This window comes from Melitaea cinxia, chromosome 25, assembly GCF_905220565.1.
Source record: "Melitaea cinxia chromosome 25, ilMelCinx1.1, whole genome shotgun sequence".
NCBI classification, from domain to species: Eukaryota; Metazoa; Arthropoda; class Insecta; order Lepidoptera; family Nymphalidae; genus Melitaea; species Melitaea cinxia.
The window spans coordinates 6,686,386-6,710,465 of NC_059418.1; the positions used below are offsets into that span (position 1 = coordinate 6,686,386).

General features: G+C 31.5%; 1 long non-coding RNA gene across 1 annotated transcript; it reads right to left on the reverse strand.

Annotated features, from left to right (window-relative positions):
- Window positions 1-1,754: 1,754 nt before the first annotated feature.
- LOC123665936 lies at window positions 1,755-23,546 on the reverse strand. The gene is made up of 6 exons (XR_006745126.1): window positions 21,528-23,546; window positions 20,954-21,278; window positions 14,172-15,785; window positions 10,052-10,592; window positions 7,154-9,440; window positions 1,755-2,233 (listed from the first exon to the last, which is right to left on the reverse strand). It is a non-coding gene; the product is annotated as an uncharacterized LOC123665936 (long non-coding RNA).
- Between the last annotated feature and the right edge of the window lie 534 nt (window positions 23,547-24,080).

Sequence of the window (24,080 nt, forward strand, 5' to 3'; positions counted from 1 at the left end):
TTATTGTCTGTGAATTTTCTACGTTCCCGTCAGCAGACTTTTCTGCCGTCAATAATGTACAAACATTTATATTAAAACCGAAAGGTACATTAATTTAACATATTCTTTATAACTGTGCTTATTTCAGGTTATTTTTTTTTTTTGTTTGGTTATTATTGATTCCTTCGTTCCTGTCAGCAGACTTTCCTGCCGTCAAGGATATTCAAATGTTCAATTTATCCGAAAAGTAAGTTTATTCAACATACTTTATATAACTATGCTTGTTACACGTTTTTTTCCATGTGTTTATTATTGATTTCTTCATTCCTGTTAGCAGACTTTTCTGCCGTCAAAGATGTTCAAATTTTTTAATTATTAAAGAAAAGTGCGTTCATTCCAGTTACTTTATATAACTGTTCTTATTTCATGTTTTTCTTGTGTGTTTATTATCAATTAATTGTGAAATTTCCTCGTTCCTGTTAGCAGATTTTTCTGCCGTCAAGTAAATCCAACAGTTCCAATTTAAACCGGAAGGTACGTTAAATCAACACAATTCATGTAACTTTGCTTAATTCACGTATTTTCCTTGTGTTAATTATGGATTTTTTGATTGTGAAATTTCGACGTTACTATCAGCAGACTTTTCTGCCGTCAAAGATGTTCAAAATGCTCAATTTATCCGAAAGGTACGTTAATTCAACATACTTTATGAATAACGTTTATTCTCCTTTTATTTTTCGTGGGATTAATATCGATTGCTTGATTGTAATATTTCTACGTGCCTGTCAGCAGACTTTTCTGCCGCTAAAGATGTTCAAAATTTTCAATTTAAGCGCAAAGGTACGTTTATACAACAACATTCATATAACTATCTTTGTTTCATGTTTTATTTTGTGTGTTTATTATCGGTTGCTCGATTGTCATATTTCTACGTTTCTGTCAGCAGACATTTCTGCAGTCAAGGATGTTCAAAATATTAAATTTATCCGAAAGGTACGTTGATTCAAAATACTTTATAAAACAATGCTTATTTCATCTTTTTTTTTTCGTGGGTTTATTATCGATTTCTGCGTTCCTGTCAGCAGACTTGTCTGCTTGCATGTAAATTCAACAGGTTCAATTTAAACCGAAAGGCACGTTTATTCAACATAATTTATATAACTTTGCTTAAGTTAGGTATTTTCCGTGTGCTTATTATCGATTGCTTGATTTTGAAATTTCGACGTTCCTGTCAGCAGACTTCTGTCGTCAAGGATGTTCAAAATATTTAATTTAATCCTAAAGGTACGTTTTTTCAACATACTTTATATAACTGTGCGTATTTCACGATTTTTTCGTGTGATTATTATCGATTGCTTCATTGTGAAATTTCTACGTTACTATCGACAGAATTTCTGCCGTCAAGGATGTTAAAAATTTTCGATTCATACCGAAAGTTACATGTATTCAACAGCATTTAAATAAATATGCTTATTTCATGTTTTTTTTTGTGTTTATTATTGATTGTGTGGCGATATCTATCGCGCAACATACTACCTACGTAATTAGAGAAAACTGACGTATGCTACATCGCGCTATCAAAGTTATCAAAGTTATCAAAGTGATTGAGTATATATACAAGAATTCGACCACAACCGTCGGGGCGTTAGCCCGCCAGACACAATTCCGTCTGGTCGGAGGATCCTACCTTTTCAATGGGGGATGAGGAACTTTACACCCATTTCTCCAAAGTGATGACCCCGACGTGATCCGCACGCTCCCCAATATTGCTTGATTGTGAAATTTCTACGTTCCTGTCAGCAGTCTTTTCTGCCGTTAAGGATGTTCAAAATATTCAATTTTAGCCGAAAGGTACGTTTATTCAACAACATTTAAATATCTATGCTTTTTCCGTTCTTTTTTTGAACGTGTGTTTATTGTCGATTGCTTGATTGTGAAGATTCTACGTTCCTATCAGCAGACTTTTCTGCCGTCAAGGATGTTAAAAATATTTAATTTAAACCGATAGGTACGCTTATTCAACAACATTTACATATTTATGCTTATTTCATGTTTCTTTCGTGTGTTTATTATCGATCACTTGATTGTGAAATTTCTATGTTCCTGTCAGCAGTCGTTTCTGCCATCAAGGATGTTTAAAATTTTTAATTTAAGTCGAAAGGTACGCTCATTCAAAAGTATTTAAATTATTATGCTTATTTCAAGTTTTTTTTCCGTGTGTTTATTATCGATTGCTTGATTGTGAAATTTCTAGCTTAATGTCAGCAGGCTTTCCTGCTGTAAGGTATGTTCAAAAATTTCTATTGTATACGAAAGTTACATTTAATCAACACTATTTAAATTACTATGGTTATTTCAATTTTTTTTGAACGTATGATTATTTTCGATTACTTAATTGTGAAATTTCAACGCTCTAGTCAGTAGACTTTTCTGCCGTCAAGGAAATTCAACAATTTCAATTTAAACCGAAAGGTACGTTTATTCAACATACTTTATAAAACAATGCTTATTTCATCTTTTTTGTGGGTTAATTATCGATTTCGTGATTGTGAAATTTCTACATTCCTGTCAGCAGACTTTTCTGCCATCAGGGATGATGGACAATTTCTATTTAAACCGAAAGGTACGTCAAGACAACATACTATAAAATAATGCTTGTTTCCTTTTTATTTCTTCGTGGGATAATTGTCGATTTTTTGAGTGTGAAATTTCTGCGTTCCTCTCAGCAAACTTTTTGGCCGTCAATGATGTTCAAAATCTTCAATTTAAACCGAAAAGTACGTTTATTTAACAACATATAAATAACTATGCTTTTTTCACTTTTTTTTGAACATGTGATTATTTTCAATTACTTGATTGTGAAATTTCTACACTCTAGTCAGCAGACTTTTCTGCCGTCAAGGAAATTCAACAATTTCAATTCAAACCGAAAGGTACGTTTAATCAACATACTTTATAAAACAATGCTTATTTCATCTTTTTTTGTGGATTTATTATCGATTTCGTGATTGTGAAATTTCAACGTTCCTGTCAGCAGACTTTTCTGCCGTCAGGGATGATCGAAAATTTCTATTGAAACCGAAAGGTACGTTTATTCAACATTCTTTATATAGCTGTGCTTATTTCACGTTTCTGCCGTGTGTTTATAATCAATTACTTAAGTGTGAATTTCCTACGTTCCTGTCAGCAGACTTTTCTGCCGTCAGGGATGATCGAAAATTTCTATTTTAACCGAAAGGTAGGTTAAGACCACATACTGTAAAATAATTCTTATTTCCTCTTTATTTTTTCGTGGGATTATTGTCGATTTCTTGAGCGTGAAATTTCTACGTTTTTTTCAGCAGACTTTTCTGCCATCAAGTAAATTCAACAATATTTAAACCGACAAGTACATTTATTCAACATACTTTATATAGCAATGCTAATTACATGTTTTTTTTCTGTATGTTTATTTTCGATTGCTTGATTGTGAAATTTTTACTTTACTGTCAGCAGACTTTTCTGCCGTCAGGGATAATCAAAAATTTCTATTTAAACCGAAAGCTATGTTTATTCAACCTACTTTATATAGCTGTGCTTAATTCACGCCCTTGCGTGTGTTAATTATCGATTGCTTGATTGTGAAATTTCTACGTTCCTGTCAGCTGACTTTTCTGCCGTAAAGGATGTTCAAAAATTCCTATTGAAACCAAAAGGTACGTTTATTCAACATACTTAATATAACTGTGCTTAATTCACGTCTTTCCGTGTATTTACAATCGATTGCTTGATTGTAAAAATTCTACGTTACTGTCACCAGACTTTTCTGCCGTTAAGGAAATTCAAAATGTTCAATTCATCCGAAGGGTAAGTTTCTTCAATATACTTTATATAACTATGCTTGTTACACGTTTTTTTCCGTGTTTTTATTGTTGATTTCTTCGTTCCTCTTAGCAGACTTTTCTGCCGTCAAAGATGTTCAAAATTTTCAATTATTAAAGAAAAGTGCGTTCATTCCAGTTACTTTATATAACTGTACTTATTTCATGTTTTTCTCGTGTGTTTATTATCGATTACTTGATTGTGAAATTTCCACGTTCCTGTCAGCAGACTTTTCTGCCGTCAAGTAAATTCAACAGTTTCAATTTAAACCGGAAGGTACGTTTATTCAACACACTTTATATGACTATGGTTATTTTACGTTTTTTCCGCGTGTTTATTATCGATTGTGAAATTTCTACGTTCCTGTCAGCAGACTTTTCCACCGTCAAGGATGTTCAAAATGCTCAATTTATCCGAAAGGTACGCTTCTTCAACGTACGCTATAAACAATGTTTATTTTCCCTTTATTTTTCGTGCGATAAATATCGATTGCTTGATTGTGCAATTCTGCCTGCATGTAAATTCAACAGGTTCAATTAAAACCGAAAGGTACGTTTATTCAACATAATTTATATAACTTTGCTTAATTCACGTATTTTCCGTGTGTTTATTATCGATTTTTTGATTGTGAAATTTCTACGCTCCTGTCAGCAGACTTTTCTGCCATCAAGTAAATTCAACCATTTCAATTTAAACTGAGAGGTACGTATATAAAACATACTTTATACAAAAATGCTCATTTCATGTTTTTTTCCGTACGTTTATTTTCGATTGCTCGATTGTGAAATTTTTACGTGCCTGTCAGCAGACTTTTCTGACGTCAGGGATGATCAAAAATATCTGTTGAAACCGAAAGGTACGTTTATTCAACATACTCTATATATCAATGCTAATTTCATGTTTTATTTCGTGTGTCGTATATTATCGATTGCTCGATTGCCATATTTCTACGTTTCTTTCAACAGACTTTTCTGCAGTCAGAGATGTTCAAAATATTCAATTAAAACCGAAAGATACTTTTATTACACAACACTTAAATAACTATGCTTATTTCACTTTCTTTTCCGTGTGTTTATTATCGATTCCTACGTTCCTGTCAGCAGACTTTTTACCCTCAAGGAAATTTAACAATTTCAATTTAAACCAAAAGGTACGTTTATTCAACATAATTTATATATCTTTCCTTTATTCACGTATTTTCCGTGTGTTAATTATGGATTTTTTGATTGTGAAATTTCTACGTTTCTGTCAGCAGACTTTTTTGCCGCTAAAGATGTTCAAAATTTTCAATTTAAACGCAAAGGTACGTTTATTCAACATCATTCATATAACTATCCTTATTTCATGTTTTATTTCGTGTGTTTATTTTATTTGGATAGGTTACAGCTTATTATAACTATAACTAATACAGAATATGAATAAAAAAAAGCTAATAAGAAGCTACCACATATCAATTTTAAAATTTTTTAAATAATTTTATTATCGATTGCTCGATTGTCATATTTCTACGTTTCTGTCAGCAGACATTTCTGCAGTCAAGGATGTTCGAAATATAAAATTTATCCAAAAGGTACGTTGATTCAAGATACTTTATAAAACAATTCTTATTTCATCTTTTTTTCGGGGGTTTATTGTCGATTTCTTGGTTATGAAATTCCTACGTTCCTCTCAGAAGACTTTTCTGCCGTCAAGGATTTTCAAAATTTTCAATATAAACCGACAGGTACATTTATTTAGCATACTTTATATAACAATGTTTATTTCATGTTTTTTTCCGTGTGTTCATTATCGATTTCTTGATTATGAAATTTCTACGGTCCTGTCAGCAGACTTTTCTGACGTCAGTGATGATCAAATTTTTCAATTCATCCGAAAGGTACGTTTATTCAACATTCTTTAAAAAACTGTGCTCATCTTATGTTTTATTCCGTGTGTTTATTATCGATTACTAGATTGTGAAATTTCTACGTTTCTGTCAGCAGACTTTTCTCCTGTCGAGGAAATTCAACAGTTTCAATTTAAACCGGAAGGTACAATAAATCAACATAATTCATGTAACTTTGCTTAATTCACATATTTTCCGTGTGTTTGTTACGGATTTTTTGACTGTGAAATTTCTACGTTCCTGTCAGCAGACTTTTCTGCTGTCAAGGATGTTCAAAATATATAATTTAAGCCGAAGGTAAGTTCATTAAACAACATTTAAATAAATATGCTTATTCACGTTTTTTCCGTGTGTTTATTATCGATTGCTTGATTGTGACATTTTTATGTTCCTGTCAGCAGACTTTTCTGCAGTTGGGGATGTTCAATATTTTGAATTTATCCGAAAGACAAGTTTATTCAACAACATTTATTTATATAACTGTGCTTATTTCATGTCTCTTTCGTGTGTTTATTATCGATCGCTTAATTGTGAAATTTCTACGTACCTGTTAGCAGTCGTTTCGTTTTTCCTTCTATTAAGGATGTTTAAAATTTTTAATAGTAGCCGAAAGGTTAGCTTATTCAAAAATTTAAATTAATATGCCTATTTCGAGTTTTTCTACGTATGTTTATTATCGATTGCTTGATTGTGAAATGTGTAAACCTTTCAATTTAAACCAAAAGGTACGTTTATTCACCATCTTTTATATCACTATGCTTATTTTACGTTTTTTCTGTGTATTTATTACCGATCGCTTGATTATGAAATATTTACTGTCCTGTCAGCAGGCTTTCCTGCCGTCAAGGCTGTTCAAAAATTTCTATTCAAAAAGAAATTTACGTTTATCAAATAACTTTTATTTAACAACACTTATTTCACGTTTTTTCCGTGTGTTTATTATCGTTTGCAATATTGTGAAATTTCTACGTTACTGTCAACAGGCTTTTCTGCCGTCAAGGATGTTTGAAATATTCAATTTGAACCGAAAGGTACGTTTATTCAGCAACATTTATATAACTATACTTATTTAAAATTTCTTTCGTCTGTTTAGTATCGATTGCTTGATTGTGAAATTTCTACGTTCCTGTCAGCAGACTTTTCTGCAGTCAGGAATTTTTAAAATATTCAATTTAAACCGAAAAATATGTTAATTCTACAACATTCAAATAATTATGCCTATTTCAAGTTTTATTTCGTGTGTTTATTATCGATTGCTCGATTGTTATATTTTTACGTTTCTGTTAGCAGACTTTTCTGCAGTCAGGAGTATTCAAAATACTCAATTTAAGTGAAAAATAGATAAATTCAAGAACATTAAAATACTTATGTTTGTTTAGTGTTTTTTTCGTGTATTTATTATCGATTGCTTAATTTTGAAATTTCGACGTTCCTGTCAGCAGACTTCTGTCATTAAGGATGTTCAAAATATTTAATTTAATCCTAAAGGTACGTTTTTTCAACATACTTTATATAACTGTGCTTATTTCACGATTTTTTCGTGTGATTATTATCGATTGCTTGATTGTGAAATTTCTACGTTACTATCAGCAGAATTTCTGCCGTCAAGGATGTTAAAAATTTTCGATTCATACCGAAAGTTACGTTTATTCAATAGCATTCAAATAAATATGCTTATTTCATGTTTTTTTTTTTTCGTGTGTTTTTTATTGATTGTGTGGCGACATGTATTGCGCAATATACTAACTACGTAATTAGAGAAAACTGACGTATGCTACATCGCGCTCTCAAAGTTATCAAAGTGATTGAGTATATAATACAAGAATCCGACAACAACCGTCGGGGCGTTGGCCCGCCAGACGCAATTCCGTCTGGTCGGAGGATCCTACCTTTTAAATGGGGCATGAAGAACTTTACACCCTGTTCTCCAAACTGATGACCCCGACGTGATCCGCACACTCCCCAAATTGCTTGATTGTGAAATTTCTACGTTCCTGTCAGCAGTCTGTTCTGCCGTCAGGGATGATCAAAATATTCAATTTAGCCGAAGGTACGTTCATCAAACAACATTGAAATAACTATGCTTATTTTATGTCTTTTCATGTATTTATTATCCATTGATTGATTGTGAAATTTCTACGTTCCTGTCAGCAGACTTTTCTACCGTTTAGGATGTTCAAAATATTCAATTTAAGCCGAAATCTACGTTTATTCACCAACATTTAAATAACTATGCTCTTTTCACGTTTTTTTTTTTTTTTTTTGAACGTGTGTTTATTATCTATTTCTTGAGTGTGAATTTTCTAAGTTCCTGTCAGCAGACTTGTCTGCCGTCAAGGATGTACAAAATTTTCAATTTAAGTCAAGGTAAGAAAGGTACGTTTATTCAACAACATTTATATAACTAAGCTTATTTCAAGTTTTATTTCGTGTGTTTATTATCGATTACTCGATTATGAAATTTCTACGATCCTGACAACAGACTTTTCTGCCGTCAAGGATGTTCAAAATATTCAATTTAAACCGAAAGGAACGTTTAATCAACAATATTTAAATTACTATGGTTATTTTTTTTTTTTTAACATATGTTTATTTTCGATTACTTAATTGTGAAGTTTCTACGCTCTAGTCAGCAGACTTTTCTGCCGTCAAGGAAATTTAACAATTTCAATTTAAACCGAAAGGTACGTTTATTCAACATACTTTATATAACTTTGCTTAATTCACGTATTTTCCGTGTGTTTATTATCGATTTTTTGATTGTGAAATTTCTACGCTCCTGTCAGCAGACTTTTCTGCCATCAAGTAAATTCAACCATTTCAATTTAAACTGAGAGGTACGTATATAAAACATACTTTATACAAAAATGCTCATTTCATGTTTTTTTCCGTACGTTTATTTTCGATTGCTCGATTGTGAAATTTTTACGTGCCTGTCAGCAGACTTTTCTGACGTCAGGGATGATCAAAAATATCTGTTGAAACCGAAAGGTACGTTTATTCAACATACTCTATATATCAATGCTAATTTCATGTTTTATTTCGTGTGTCGTATATTATCGATTGCTCGATTGCCATATTTCTACGTTTCTGTCAACAGACTTTTCTGCAGTCAGAGATGTTCACAATATTCAATTAAAACCGAAAGGTACCTTTATTTCACGTTCTTTTCCGTGTGTTTATTATCGATTCCTACGTTCCTGTCAGCAGAATTTTCTGCTATCAAGGAAATTCAACAATTTCAATTTAAACCTAAAGGTACGTTATTCAACACAATTTTTATATCTTTGCTTAATTCGCGTATTTTCCGTGTGTTTATAATCGATGTTTCGATTGTGAAATTTCTACGTTCCTGTCAGTAGACTTTTTTGCCATCAAGCATGTTCAAAATGTTCAATTTATCTGAAAGGTACGTTTATTCAACATAATTTATATAACATTGCTTATTTTCTGTGTGTTTATTATCGATTTTTTGAATTGTGAAATTCTGCGTTCTTGTCAGCAGACTTTTCTGTCGTCAGGGATGATCAAAAATTTGAAAGGTACGTTTATTCAACATTATTTATATAACATTGCTTATTTTCTGTGTGTTTATTATCGATTTTTTGGATTGTGAAATTTCTGCGTTCTTGTCAGCAGACTTTTCTGTCGTCAGGGATGACCAGAAATTTCTATAGAAACCGAAAGGTACGTTTATTCAACATTCTTTATATAACTGTGCTTATTTCACGTTTCTGCCGTGTGTTTATAATCAATTACTTGATTGTGAATTTCCTACGTTCCTGTCAGCAGACTTTTCTGCCGTCAGGGATGATCGAAAATTTCAATTTAACCGAAAGGTAGGTTAAGACTACATACACTAAAATAATTCTTATGTCCTTTTTATTTTTTCGTAGGACTATTGTCGATTTCTTGAGCGTAAAATTTCTATGTTCCTGTCAGCAGACTTTTCTGCCGTCAAGGATATTCGAAATGTTAATATATCTGAAAGGTACGTTTATTCAACATAATTTATAAAACAATGCTTATTTTATCTTATTTCGTGGGTTTATTATTGATTTCTTGGTTGTGAAATTTCTACGTTGCTCTCAGGAGACTTTTCTGCCGTCAGGGATGATCAAAACTTTCTAATGAAATCGAAAGGTACGTGTATCCAACATACTTAATATAACAATGCTTATTTGAGGTTGTTTTTTTATGATTTTATTTTTTGTGTGGTTATTATTGATTTCTTCGTTCCTGTCAGCAGACTTTTCTGCCGTCAAGGATGTTCAAAAAATTCTATTTAAACCAAAAGGTACGTTTATTCAACACACTTTACATTACTATGGTTATATCACGTTTTTTCCGAATGTTTATTATCGATTGCTTGATTATGAAATTGTTACGTTCCTGTCAGCAGACTTTCCTGCCGTCAAGGATGTTTAAAAATTTCTATTGAAAACGAAAGATACATTTAATAAACAACATTTAACTAACTAAAATTATTTTCCTTTTTTTCGAACATATGATTATTTTCGATTACTTGATTATGAAATTTCTACGCTCTAGTCAGCAGACTTTTCTGCCGTCAAGGAAATTCAACAACTTTAATTTAAACCGAAAGGTACGTTTATTCAACATACTTTATAAAACAACGTTAATTTTATGTTTTTTTCGTGTGTTTATTATCGATTACTTAATTGTGAAATTTTTACGTTCCTGTCAGCGACTGTTCTGCCGTCACAGAAGATCAAAAATTTCTATTCAAACCGAAAGGTTCGTTTGATCAACAACATTGAAATAACTTTGCTTATTTCACTGTTTTTGCACGAGCGTTTATTTTCGATTGCTTGATTGTGAAATTTCTACGTTCCTGTCAGCAGACCTTCCTGCCGTCAAGGATGTTCAAAATATTCAATTTAAACGGAAAGGTACCTTTATTCAACAACATGTAAATAACTATGTTTATTTCACGTTTTTGCAGTATGTTTATTATCGATTTCTACGTTCCTGTAAGCTGACTTTTCTGCAGTCAATGATGTTCAAACTTTTCAATTTAAACCGAAAGGTACGTTCATTCAACATAATTTATATAACTATGCTTATTTTACGTTTTTTTCCTGCCGTCAAGGATGTTCAAAATATTCAATTTTTCCGGAAGGTACGTTTAGTCAACAACATTTACTATATACACATAACTATGCTTATTGGAACGAAGTTCCTTACGGCAGGCTCGACATTTGGCTGGGCAAGCGAACTGGAAAAAATGTGATACTAAAACCGAAAGAAATATATATAATATAACGGAAGTGACGTAATATCAGTCAGATGACTGTATAATATGACGTTTGTAAAACTAAAATATTACTAGTAAACTTTTTTAAAATTATTTATGTAATTCTATACTGTCGTGTTGACAAAAATAAATAAAGACATATGATTTTCCATTTTACGGTATTTGTTATTTTCTAAAATACTAAATTTCCAAAATACTTTTATGTACTTAATTGAAAACAAATCAACAAAATTAAAAAATTCAAGAACTAGAAATATATATAAAATTAAAAATGTTTTTTTTTTTTTTTTTTTTAATTGCTTTGCTTCTATACTACTCGAAGGAACTTCGTTCCTATTTCAAGTTTTATTTCGTGTGTTTATTATCGAATTCTTTATTTTGAAATTTCTGCGCTCCTGCCAGCAGACTTTTCTGCCGTCAAGGATGTTCAAAAAGGTCAATTTATCCGAAAGGTACGTTTATTCAACAAATTTTATATAACTATGCTTATTACAAGTTTTATTTCGTATGTTTTTTATCGATTGCACGATTGTGAAATTTTTACGGTCCTGTCAACAGACTTTTCTGTTGTCAAGAATGATCAAAAATTTCTATTGAAACCGAAAGATACGTTTATTCAACACGCTTTATATAACTGTGCTTATTTTACGTTTTTTCCGTGTGTTTATTATCGATTACTTGATTGTGAAATTTCCACGTACCTGTCAGCAAACTCTTCTGCCGTTAAGATAAATAAAATAAAATAAAAACACCAAGGTAATTAATTATTATTTTATATGACTATGCTTGTTTCACGTTTTTTTCCGTATCCGTATTATTGATTACTGGATTGCTTAATTTCTACGTTCCTGTCAGCAGACTTTTTTGCAGTCAGGAATTTTCAAAATATTCAATTTAAACCGAAAAATATGTTAATTCAACAACGATTATATAACTATATTTATTTCACGTTTTTCTGTGTGTTTATTATCGTTTGCAATATTGTGTTACTGTCAACAGGCTTTTCTGCCATCAAGGATGTTTTAAATATTCAATTTGAACCGAAAGGTACGTTCATTCAGCAACATTTATATAACTATACTTATTCAAAATTTCTTTCGTCTGTTTATTATCGATTGCTTGATTGTGAAATTTCTACGTTCCTGTCAGCAGACTTTTCTGCAGTCAGGGATTTTTAAAATAGTCAATTTAAACCGAAAAATATGTTAATTCAACAACATTCAAATAACGATGCTTATTTCAAGTTTTATTTCGTGTGTTTATTATCGATTGCTCGATTGTTATATTTTTACGTTTCTGTTAGCAGACTTTTCTGCAGTCAGGAATATTCAAAATATTCAATTTAAACTGAAAAATAGATAAATTCAACAACATTAAAATACCTGTGTTTGTTTAATGTTTATTTCGTGTATTTATTATCGATTGCTTGATTTTGAAATTTCGACGTTCCTGTCAGCAGGCTTCTGTCGACAAGGATGTTCAAAATATTTAATTTAATCCTAAAGGTACGTTTTTTCAACATACTTTATATAACTGTGCGTATTTCACGATTTTTTCGTGTGATTATTATCGATTGCTTTTTAGGGAGCGTGTATTTTTTTTATTTTATCCATTGATTGATTGTGAAATTTCTACGTTCCTGTCAGCAGTCTTTTCTGCCGTTAGGAATGTTCAAAATATTCAATTTAAGCCGAAAGGTACGTTTATTCAACAACATTTAAATAACTATGCTTTTTTCAGGTTCTTTTTTTGAACGTATGTATATTATCGATTGCTCGATTATGAAGTTTCTACGTTGCTATCAGCAGACTTTTTTGCCGTCAAGGATGTTAAAAATATTTAATTTAAGCCGAAAGGTACGCTTATTCAACAACATTTACATATTTATGCTTATTTCATGTTTCTTTCGTGTGTTTATTATCGATTGCTTGATTGTGAAATTTCGACGTTCCTGTCTGCAGATTTTTCTGCCGTCAAGGATATTCAAAAATTTCTTTTGAAAACGAAAGGTGCGTTTAATCAATAACATTTAAATAACTATGCTTATTTCACTTTTTTATTAAACGTGTGTTTATTTTCGATTGCTTGATTGTGAAACTTCTACGGTCAAGTCGGAAGACTTTTCTGCCGCTCAGGATGTTCAAAATTTCAATTCAAACCTAAAGGTACGTTTATTCAACATACTCTATGTATCAATGCTAATTTCATGTTTTATTTCGTGTGTGTATTATAGATTGCTCGATTGCCATATTTCTACGTTTCTGTCAACAGACTTTTCTGCAGTCAGAGATGTTCAAAATGTTCAATTAAAACGGAAAGATACCTTAATTACACAACATTGAAGTAACTATGCTTATTTCACGTTCTTTTCCGTGTGTTTATTATCGATTCCTACGTTCCTGTCAGCAGAATTTTCTGCTATCAAGGAAATTCAACAACTTCTATTTAAACCTAAAGGTACGTTATTCAGCACAATATTTATATCTTTGCTTAGTCCGAATATTTTCCGTGTGTTTATAATCGATGTTTCGATTGTGAAATTTCTACGTTCCTGTCAGTAGACTTTTTTGCCGTCAAGGATGCTCAAAATGTTCAATTTATCTGAAAGATACGTTTATTCAACATAATTTATATAACTTTACTTATTTTCTGTGTGTTTATTATCGATTTTTTGGATTGTGAAATTTCTACGTTCCTGTCAGCAGACTTTTTGCCATCAGGGATAGTGAAATTTTTAATTTAAACCGAAAGGTACGTTTATTCAACAACATGTATATAACTATGCTTATTTCAAGTATTATTTCGTGTGTTTATTATCGATTACTCGATTGTCATATTTCTGCGTTCCTGTCAGCAGACTTTTCTGCTATCAGGGATGATGGACAATTTCTATTTAAACCGAAAGGTACGTCAAGACAACATACTATAAAATAATGCTTATTTCCTTTATATTTCTTCGTGGGATAATATTCGATTTTCGAGTATAAAATTTCTGCGTTCCTCTCAGCAGACTTTTTGGCCGTCAATGATGTTCAAAATCTTCAATTTAAACCGAAAAGTACGTTTATTTAACAACATATAAATAACTATGCTTTTTTCACTTTTTTTTGAACATGTGATTATTTTCAATTACTTGATTTTGAAATTTCTACACTCTAGTCAGCAGACTTTTCTGCCGTCAAGGAAATTCAACAATTTCAATTTAAGCCGAAAGGTACGTTTAATCAACATACTTTATAAAACAATGCTTATTTCATCTTTTTTTTGTGGATTTATTATCGATTTCGTGATTGTGAAATTTCTACGTTCCTGTCAACAGACTTTACTGCCGTCAGGGATGATCAAAAATTTCTATTTTAACTGAAAGATACGTTTAATCATCAACATTTAAATAACTATGCTTATTTCACTTTTTTTCGAACGTGTGTTTATCTTCGATTGCTTGATTGTGGTTGGTGGTGGTTCAAAATAATCAAATTTAAACCGAGAGGTACTCTTATTCAAAAGTATTTAAATTACTGCGCCTATTTTCAGTTTTTTTTTTTTCGCTTTTTATTATCGATTGTTTGATTGTGAAATTTCTACGTTCCTGTCAGCAGACTTTTCTACCGTCAGGGATCATTAAAAATGTCTATTTTAACGAAAGGTACGTGTAGTCAAAATACTTTATAAAATAATACTTATTTCATGTTTTTTTTGTGTGTTTATTATCAATTGCTCGATTTTCATATTTCTAACTTTCTGTCAGCAGATTTATCTGCAGTCGGGGATGTTCAAAATATTCAATTTAAAACGAAAGGTACCCTTATACAACAACATTTAAATAACTGTGCTTATTTCACGTTCCTTTCCGTGTGTTTACTACCGATTCCTACGTTCCTGTCAGCTGACTTTCCTGCCGTCAAGGAAATTCAACAACTTCAATTTAATCCGAAAGGTATGTTTATTCAACATAATTTATATAACTTTACTTAATTCACGTATTTTCCGTGTGTTTATTATTTATTTTTTGATTATGAAATTTCTACGTTCCCGTCAGCAAACTTTATTGCCATCGAGGTTATTCAAAATTTTCAATTTATCTGAAAGGTACGTTTATTCAACATATTTTATAAAACAATGCTTAGTTCATCTTTTTCGTGGGTTTATTATCAATTTATTGTTTGTGAATTTTCTACGTTCCTGTCTGCAGACTACTCTGCCATCAATAATGTACAATAATGTTTATATTAAAACCGAAAGGTACATTAATTTAACATATATTTTATAACTGTGCTTATTTCAGGCTATTTTTTTTTTGTTTGGTTATTATCGATTTCTACGTTCCTGTCAGCAGGCTTTCCTGCCGTCAAGGATATTCAAAATGTTCAATTTATCCGAAACGTACGTTTATTCAACATACTTTATATAATTATGCTTGTTTCACAATTTTTCCGTGTGTTTGTTATCGATCGCTTAGTTGTGAAATTTCTACATTCCTGTCAGCAGACTTTTCTGCCGTCAAGGATGTTCAAAATATTCAATTTAAACCGAAAGGTACGTTTATTCAAAACACTTTGTATAACTATGGTTATTTCACATTTTTTCCGCGTGTGAAACATTTAACTAAGTATGGTTATTTCACTTTTTTTTTTGAACGTGTGATTATTTTCGATTACTTGATTGTAAAATTTCTACGTTCTAGTCAGCAGACTTTTCTGCCGTCAAGGAAATTCAACAACTTCAATTTAAACCGAAAGGTACGTTTGTTCAACATACTTTATAAAACAATGCTTATTTCATCTTTTTTTGTGGGTTTATTATCAATTTCGTGATTGTGAAATTTCTCGTCCCTATCAGCAGACTTTTCTGCCGTCAGGGATGATCAAAAATTTCTATTTTAACTGAAAGGTACGTTTATTCAAGATACTCTATTTATCAATGCTAATTTCATATTTTTTTGTGTGTGTTTATTATCGATTGCTTGATTGTCAAATTACTACGTTCCTGTCAGCAGACTTTTCTGCCGTTCAGGATGTTTAAAATTTCAATTCAAACCGAAAGTTACGTTTATTCAACATAATATATATATCAATGCTAATTTCATGTTTTATTTCGTGTGTATATTATCGATTGCTCGATTACAATATTTCTACGTTTCTGTCAACAGACTTTTCTGCAGTCAGAGATGTTCAAAATATTCAATTAAAACGGAAAGGTACCTTTATTACACAACATTGAAATAACTATGCTTATTTCACGTCCTTTTCCGTGTCTTTATTATCGATTCCTACGTTCCTGTCAGCAGACTTTTCTGCTATCAAGGAAATTCAACAATTTCAATTTAAACCTAAAGGTTCGTTATTCAACACAATTTTTATATCTTTGCTTAGTTCGCGTATTTTCCGTGTGTTTATAATCGATGTTTCGATTGTAAAATTTCTACGTTCCTGTCAGTAGACTTTTTTGCCGTCAAGGATTTTCAAAATGTTCAATTTATCTGAAAGGTACGTTTAATCAGCATAATTTATATAACTTTGCTTATTTTCCGTGTGTTTATTATCGATTTTTTGGATTGTGAAATTTCTGCGTTCCTGTCAGTAGACTTTTCTGCCGTCAGGGATGATCAAAAATTTCTATTGAAACCGAAAGGTACGTTTATTCAACAACATTAACTACTCGTAACTATGGTTATTTCACTTTTTTTGCACATGTGATTATTTTCGATTACTTGATTGTGAAATTTCTACGCTCTAGTCGGCAGACTTTTCTGCCGTCAAGGACGTTCAAAATATACAATTTAACCCGAAAGGTACCTTTATTCAACAACATTTAAATAACAATACTTATTTTACGTTCTTTTCCGTGTGTTCATTATCGATTTCTATGTTCCTGTCAGCACACTTTTCTGCAGTCAAGGATATTCAAACTTTTCAATTTAAACCGAAAGGTACGTTCATTCAACATACTTTATATAACTATGCTTGTTTTACGTTTTTTCGTGTGTTTATTTTCGATTTTTTGATGGTGAAATTTTGAAGTTCTGTCAGCAGACTTTTCTGCCGTCAAGGATGTTCAAAATGTTCAATTTATCCGAAAGGTACGTTAATTCAAGATACTTTATAAAACAATGCTTATTTCATCTTTTTTCGTGGCTTTATTATCGATTTTTTGATTGTGAAATTTCAACGTTTTTGTCAGCAGACTTTTCTGCCATCAAGTAAATTCAACAATATCAATTTAAACCGAAAGATACCTTTATTCAACATACTTTATATAACAATGGTAATTCAATGTTTTTTCTGTGTGTTTATTTTCGATTGCTTGATTGTGAAATTTTTACTTTCCTGTCAGCAGACTTTTCTGCCGTCAGGGATGATCAAAAATTTCTACTGAAACCGAGAGGGAGGTTTATTCAACGTGCTTTATATAGCTGTGCTTAATTCACGTCTTTGAGTGTGGTTGTTATCGATTGCTAGATTGTGAAATTTCTACGTTCCTGTCAGCAGACTTTTTGCCATCAGGGATAGTGAAATTTTTAATTTAAACGCAAAGGTACGTTTATTCAACAACATGTATATAACTATGCTTATTTCAAGTTTTATTCCGTGTGTTTATTATCGATTACTCGATTGTCATATTTCTACGTTTCTGTCAGCAGACTTTTCTGCTGTCAGAGATGTTCAAAATATTCGATTTAAACCGAAAGATACTTTTATTACACAACACTTAAATAACTATGCTTATTTCACGTTCTTTTCCGTGTGTTTATTATCGATTCCTACGTTCCTGTCAGCAGACTTTTTACCCTCAAGGAAATTCAACAATTTCAATTTAAACCAAAAGGTACGTTTATTCAACATAATTTATATATCTTTCCTTAATTCACGTATTTTCCGTGTGTTAATTATGGATTTTTTCAAAAGTTTTAATTTAAACGCAAAGGTACGTTTATTCAACAACATTGATATAACTATCCTTATTTCATGTTTTATTTCGTGTGTTTATTTTTATTTTATTTTATTTGGATAGCTTACAGCTTACTATAACTATAACTAATACTGAATATGAATAAAAAAAAAAGCTAATAACAAGCTACCACATATTAATTTTAAAAAATTTGAAATAATTTTATTATCGGTTGCTCGATTGTCATATTTCTACGTTTCTGTCAGCAGACATTTCTGCAGTCAAGGATGTTCAAAATATTAAATTTACCCAAAAGGTACGTTGATTCAAGATACTTTATAAAACAATTCTTATTTCATCTTTTTTTCGTGGGTTTATTGTCGATTTCTTGGTTGTGAAATTCCTACGTTCCTCTCAGAAGACTTTTCTGCCGTCAAGGATTTTCAAAATTTTCAATATAAACCGACAGGTTCATTTATTTAACATACTTTATATAACAATGTTTATTTCGTGTTTTTTCCGTGTGTTTATTATCGATTTCTGGATTATGAAATTTCTACGGTCCTGTCAGCAGACTTTTCTGCCGTCAGTGATGATCAAATATTTCTATTGAAACAGAAAGGTACGTTTATTCAACATTCTTTGAAAAACTGTGCTTATCTTACGTTTTATTCCGTGTGTTTTATTATCGATTACTAGATTGTGAAATTTCTACGTTCCTGTCAGCAGACTTTTCTGCCATCAGGGATGTTCAAAAATTTCTATTGAAAACGAAAAGTACATTTAATCAACAACATTTAACTATGATTATTTCACGTTTTTTTTTTTTTTGAACATGTGATTATTTTCGATTTCTTGATTGTGAAATTTCTACGCTCTAGTCAGCAGACTTTTATGCCGTCGAGGAGATTCAACAACTTCAAATTAAAACGAAACGTACGTTTATTAAACATAATTTTTATATCTTTGCTTAGTTCGCTTATTTTCCGTGTATTTATTATACATTTTTTGATTGTCAATTTCTACGTTCCTGTCAGCAGACTTTTCTGCCATCAGGGATGATCGAAAATTTCTATTAAAATCGAAAGGTACGTTTATTCGAACTACTTTATATAACTGTGCTTAATTCACGTCTTTTGCGTGGGTTTATTATCGATTCCTTGATTGTGAAATTTCTGCCTTCCTGTCAGCAGACTTTTCTGCCATCAAAGATGTTCAAAATATTCAGTTTAAACCAAAAGGTTCGTTTATTCAAAATACTTTATATAACAATTCTTATTTCATATGTTTTTTTTTTTTTTTTTTTGAGTGCTTATTATCGATTTCTTGATTGTGCAATTTCTACGTGCCTTTCAGCAGACTTTTCTGCCGTCAAGGACGTTCAAAAATCTCTATCGAAAACGAAAGGTACGTTTAATCAACAAGATTTAAATAACTATGGTTATTTCAACTTTTTTTGAACGTGTGTTTATTTTTGATTCCTTGATTGTGGAATTTCTACGTTCCTGTCAGCAGTTTTTTCTGTCGTCAAGGATGTTCAAAATATTCAATTTAAACTGGAGGGTGCGGTTATTCACCATACTTTATATCACTATGCTTATATTAATTTTTTCCGTGTGTTTATTATCGATTGCTTGATTATTAAATTTCTACGTTCCTGTCAGCAGACTTTTCTGGCGTCAGGGATGATCGAAAATTTCTATTTTAACCGAAAGGTAGGTTAAGACCACATACTATAAAATAATTCTTATTTCCTTTTTATTTTTTCGTGGGATTATTGTCGATTTCTTGAGCGTGAAATTTCTACGTTCCTGTCAGCAGGCTTTTCTGCCGTCAAGGATATTCGAAATATTCAATTCATCTGAAAGGTACGTTCATTCAATATACTTTATAAGACAATGCTTATTTCATCTTGTTTTCGTGGGTTTATTATCGATTTCTTGGTTGGGAAATTTCTACGTTGCTGTCAGGAGAATTTTCTGCCGTCAGGGATGATCAAAACTTGCTACTGAAATCTTTTTTTTATTTTATTTTTTTGTGGCTATTATTGATTTCTTCGTTCCTGTCATCAGACTTCTGCCATCAAGGATGTTCAAAAAATTCTATTTAAACCAAAAAGTACGTTTATTCAACACACAATGTTTCACCTTTTCTTTTGAGTGTTTACTATCGATTACTTGATTGTGAATTTTCTACGTTTCTGTCAGCAGACTTTTCTGCCGTCAGGGATAATCAATAATTTCTTTTTTAAACGAAAGGTACGTTTATTCAACACGCTTTATATAACTGTGCTTATTTTACGTTTTTTTTTTTTTTTCGTGTGTTTATTATCGATTGCTGGATTGTGAAATTTCTACGTTCCTGTCAGACGACTTTTCTGCCGTCAAGAATGTTCAAAATTCTCTATTGAAACCGAAAGAGATGTTCAATCAACATACTTTATATAAATGTACTTATTTCACGTTTTTCCGTGTGTCTATTATCCGATTGCTTGATTGTGAAATTTTTACGTTCCTGTCAGCAGACTTTTCTGCCGTCAAGGATATTCAAAAATTTCTTTTGAAAACCAAAGGTACGTTTAATCAATAACATTTAAATAACTATGCTTATTTCACGTTTTTGTTGAACGTGTGTTTATTTTCGATTGCTTGATTGTAAAATTTCTACGGTCTAGTTAGCAGACTTTTCTGCCGTCAAGGATGTTCAAAATATTCAATTTAAACGAAAAGGTACCTTTATTCAACAACATGTAAATAACTATGTTTATTACACGTTTTTTCCTTATGTTTACTATCGATTTCTACGTTCCTGTCAGCAGACTTTTCTGCAGTCAAGGATATTTAAACCTTTCAATTTAAACTGAAAGGTACGTTTAATCAACATACTTTATAAAACAATGCTTATTTTACGTTTTTTCCGTGTGTTTGTTATCGCTTGCTTACTTGTGAAATTTCCATGTTCCGGTCAGCAGGCTTTCCTGCCGTCCAGGATGTTCAAAACTTTCTATTGAAAACGAAATGTTCGTTTATCAAATAACTTTTATTTTACTATACTTATTTCACGTTCTTTTCCGTTGTTTATTATCGATTTCTACGTTCCTGTCAGCAGACTTTTCTGCCGTCAAGGTGGTTCAAAATAATCAAATTTAAACCGAAAGGTACGCTTATTCAAAAGTATTTAAATTACTGCGCCTATTTCAAGTTTTTTTTTTTCGCTTTTTATTATCGATTGTTTGATTGTGAAATTTCTACGTTCCTCTCAGTAGACTTTTCTGCCGTCAGGGATGATCAAAAATGCCTATTTTAAACGAAAGGTACGTTTAGTCAACTTACTTTATAAAATAATGCTTATTTCCTTTTTATTTTTTCGTAGGATTATTATCGATTTCTTGAGTGTGAAATTTCTACGTTCCTGTCAGCAAATTTTTTTGCCGTCAAGGATATTCAAAATTTTCGAAAACGAAAGGTACTTTAATAAATAACATTTAAATAACTATGCTTATTTCACTTTTTTATTGAACGTGTGTTTATTTTCGATTGCTTGATTTCTGAAATTTCTATGTTCCTGTCAGCAGACTTTTCTGCAGTTAGGGATGTTCAAAATTTTCAATTTATCCGAAAGGTACATTTATTCAACATACTTTATATAACTATGCTTATTTCACATTTCTTCCGTGTGTTTATTATCGATTTATTGATTGTTAAATTTCTACGCACCTGTCAGCAGTCGTTTCTGCCATTAGGGAAGTTTAAAAAATTTATTTTAAGCCGAAAGATAAGCTTATTCAAAAGTATTTAAATTAATATGCCTATTTCAAGTTTTTTTTCCGTGTGTTTATTATCGTTTGCGTGATTGTGAAATTTCTACGTTACTGTCAACAGACTTTTCTGCCGTCACGGATGTTCAAAATGCTCAATTTAAACCGAAAGGTACGTTTATTCGATATATTTTATTAAAGTATGATTATTTTATATTTTTTTTCCTGTGTGTTTATTATCTATTGCTTGACTGTAACATTTATACGTTCTGTATGTTTATTTAAATTTTTCATCGTATACATAATTATATGTTTTTTTGGGTGCTTTTGGGTATTTAGTTTTAAATGACAAGATTGTTAAATTTCTTAATTCCAGTATGCAGACTTTTCTAACGCCATGGATGTACGAAAATTTCTGTTGAAAACAAAACTACGTTTGTTTGTTGTTATTTACGTTCTCCGCGTTTTTTCGTGTGTTTATTTCCATTTGCTTTATTTTGACTTCTTTACGTTCCGCTAAGGATGTTCAAAAATTTCTGTCCAAATTAAACGAATAGTTAATTTTAACTTATTGATGTAATGTGCATTAAAGTTTTTATTTTGTGGTTTTATTTCGATTGCTTGAATGTGAAATTTCTTGGCTCCTTTCTGCTGACTTATCTGCCGGCTAGGATACACAAGAATTTCTGTCGAAATTGGAGAGTTAGTTAAATTTAAACTATTATATTTTGTGTGTGTATTTCAGGTTTATTTCATGAGTTTACTTTCGTTTCGGTTTTTTTTTTTTGAATGTGAAATTTTTTAGTTCCTTTCCGCAGACTTTTTTGAGACGGTGAGTTATCTTTTTTTATTTAACATGACTTCATGTTTATTTCGTAAGTTTATTTTTGTTTGCTTAGTTGTGCAATTTTCATTTGCCTGATTGTTAAATTATTTTGTTCTTTCTAAGCTTGAAAGTAAGCTATTCTTTTTCCTTTATACATTTTTTTCAATAACGTAAGTTAAACTTTATATGATACTACTAGTTTTTATGCGATCGTTTCTTTTTGTTTTATGTTAAATGTCGTTTACGATAATTTCTTGTTCTTTTGTACAGACGTTAATATTTTTTGGGATGCCCTGTTGGTGATCACCTCTTCGTTCATCCTAGCGCGCTTCTGGTATCTTCCGCAATATCTTCGACTACTTGCTGGCTATGGTTGATGACCGATCGAATCTCAAGTTACGTATTTTGATGCTTGGGCTGTAGTAAGAAGTAGTTTGCTTCAGCTGTCCTAGTAATGGTCAACGCTTATTTACCACGGTCATATCGTTGACTTTTGTAGCTTACGCATGTATTTTAGCTACGCAACGATTTCTCCGTTGCATTGCATGCATTCACAACATTTCGTAACAATGTTTTTGACATAGCTTTATATTTTTATTTTAATATTATTAGCTTTATTAATTTAAAATAACAATCAAACACGCTTATAGTTTATTTATTACATTATGATGTTTTTTGATGGGGAAATTGGTGTTATTCTAAATACAGCCCTTATTTATATAATTATGATATTAAGAATTTTTATCAACGTTTCTACTACTTAATATTTATCGAAAGCGACATGTTCGATCATTTTTGGGGTGCTATGTCGGTGACCTCCCCGTGGTGCACCCTGGGCAACGTAGTCAGGAATAACCCCTTTCAAGTTATTGCTGGCTGCGGCTGACGACCGACCGGTAGGCGCTATATCGTAAGAGGCAGATTGAGATTTAGGCTCTCTAACTCCATTTGAAGGCGAAACGAAATTGTGGGTTCTGGAGCGTAGATCACCTAGTGGCGAATATGGGTAGGAATTCGTGCCTGAAGTAGATGGACGTCCAGTGGTGGTGCTTCTCCAGATAAAATGGTTGTAATTGCTACAATAATGAATATACGTTTGTATGCTTATATATTTTAAGGAATGAGATTCCTTTCATTTTTTTATTTAACTGAATTTTCTTTGAATTTTCTTTTACTTTTTTAAACTAATTAAAGTTTTTGTGATATATGTACACTTTTTAATAAATACGGTAACTTATATGATTACAGGTGATCTATGTCAGTTACGTCATCACGAACCGAGGTGTCATGAACACAGTCTTCCATTCCTCGCAAACCACAGCTTCCCTTCGAACGCTGACTGCATTCAAGTTCAGTGCCTCGCTTAAGAACTTTCATGCTTTTTTCGCGTCCTATGCGAGAGCTAACGCTTTTTGTTGCTTGAACATGTTGTCACTGCTTTACCTTGCTTTTATGCTAATACCTACATTTGCTTCTTACCTTTATTGCAAATATATATTTTAAAACCGCTTTCTAGCTGCTGCTGCTTACGAGTAATAGATGCCTGACCTGCTACAGACGCCTTTTAACCTTTCTCAAATGTTTTAACCACATGGTCACTTGCAAC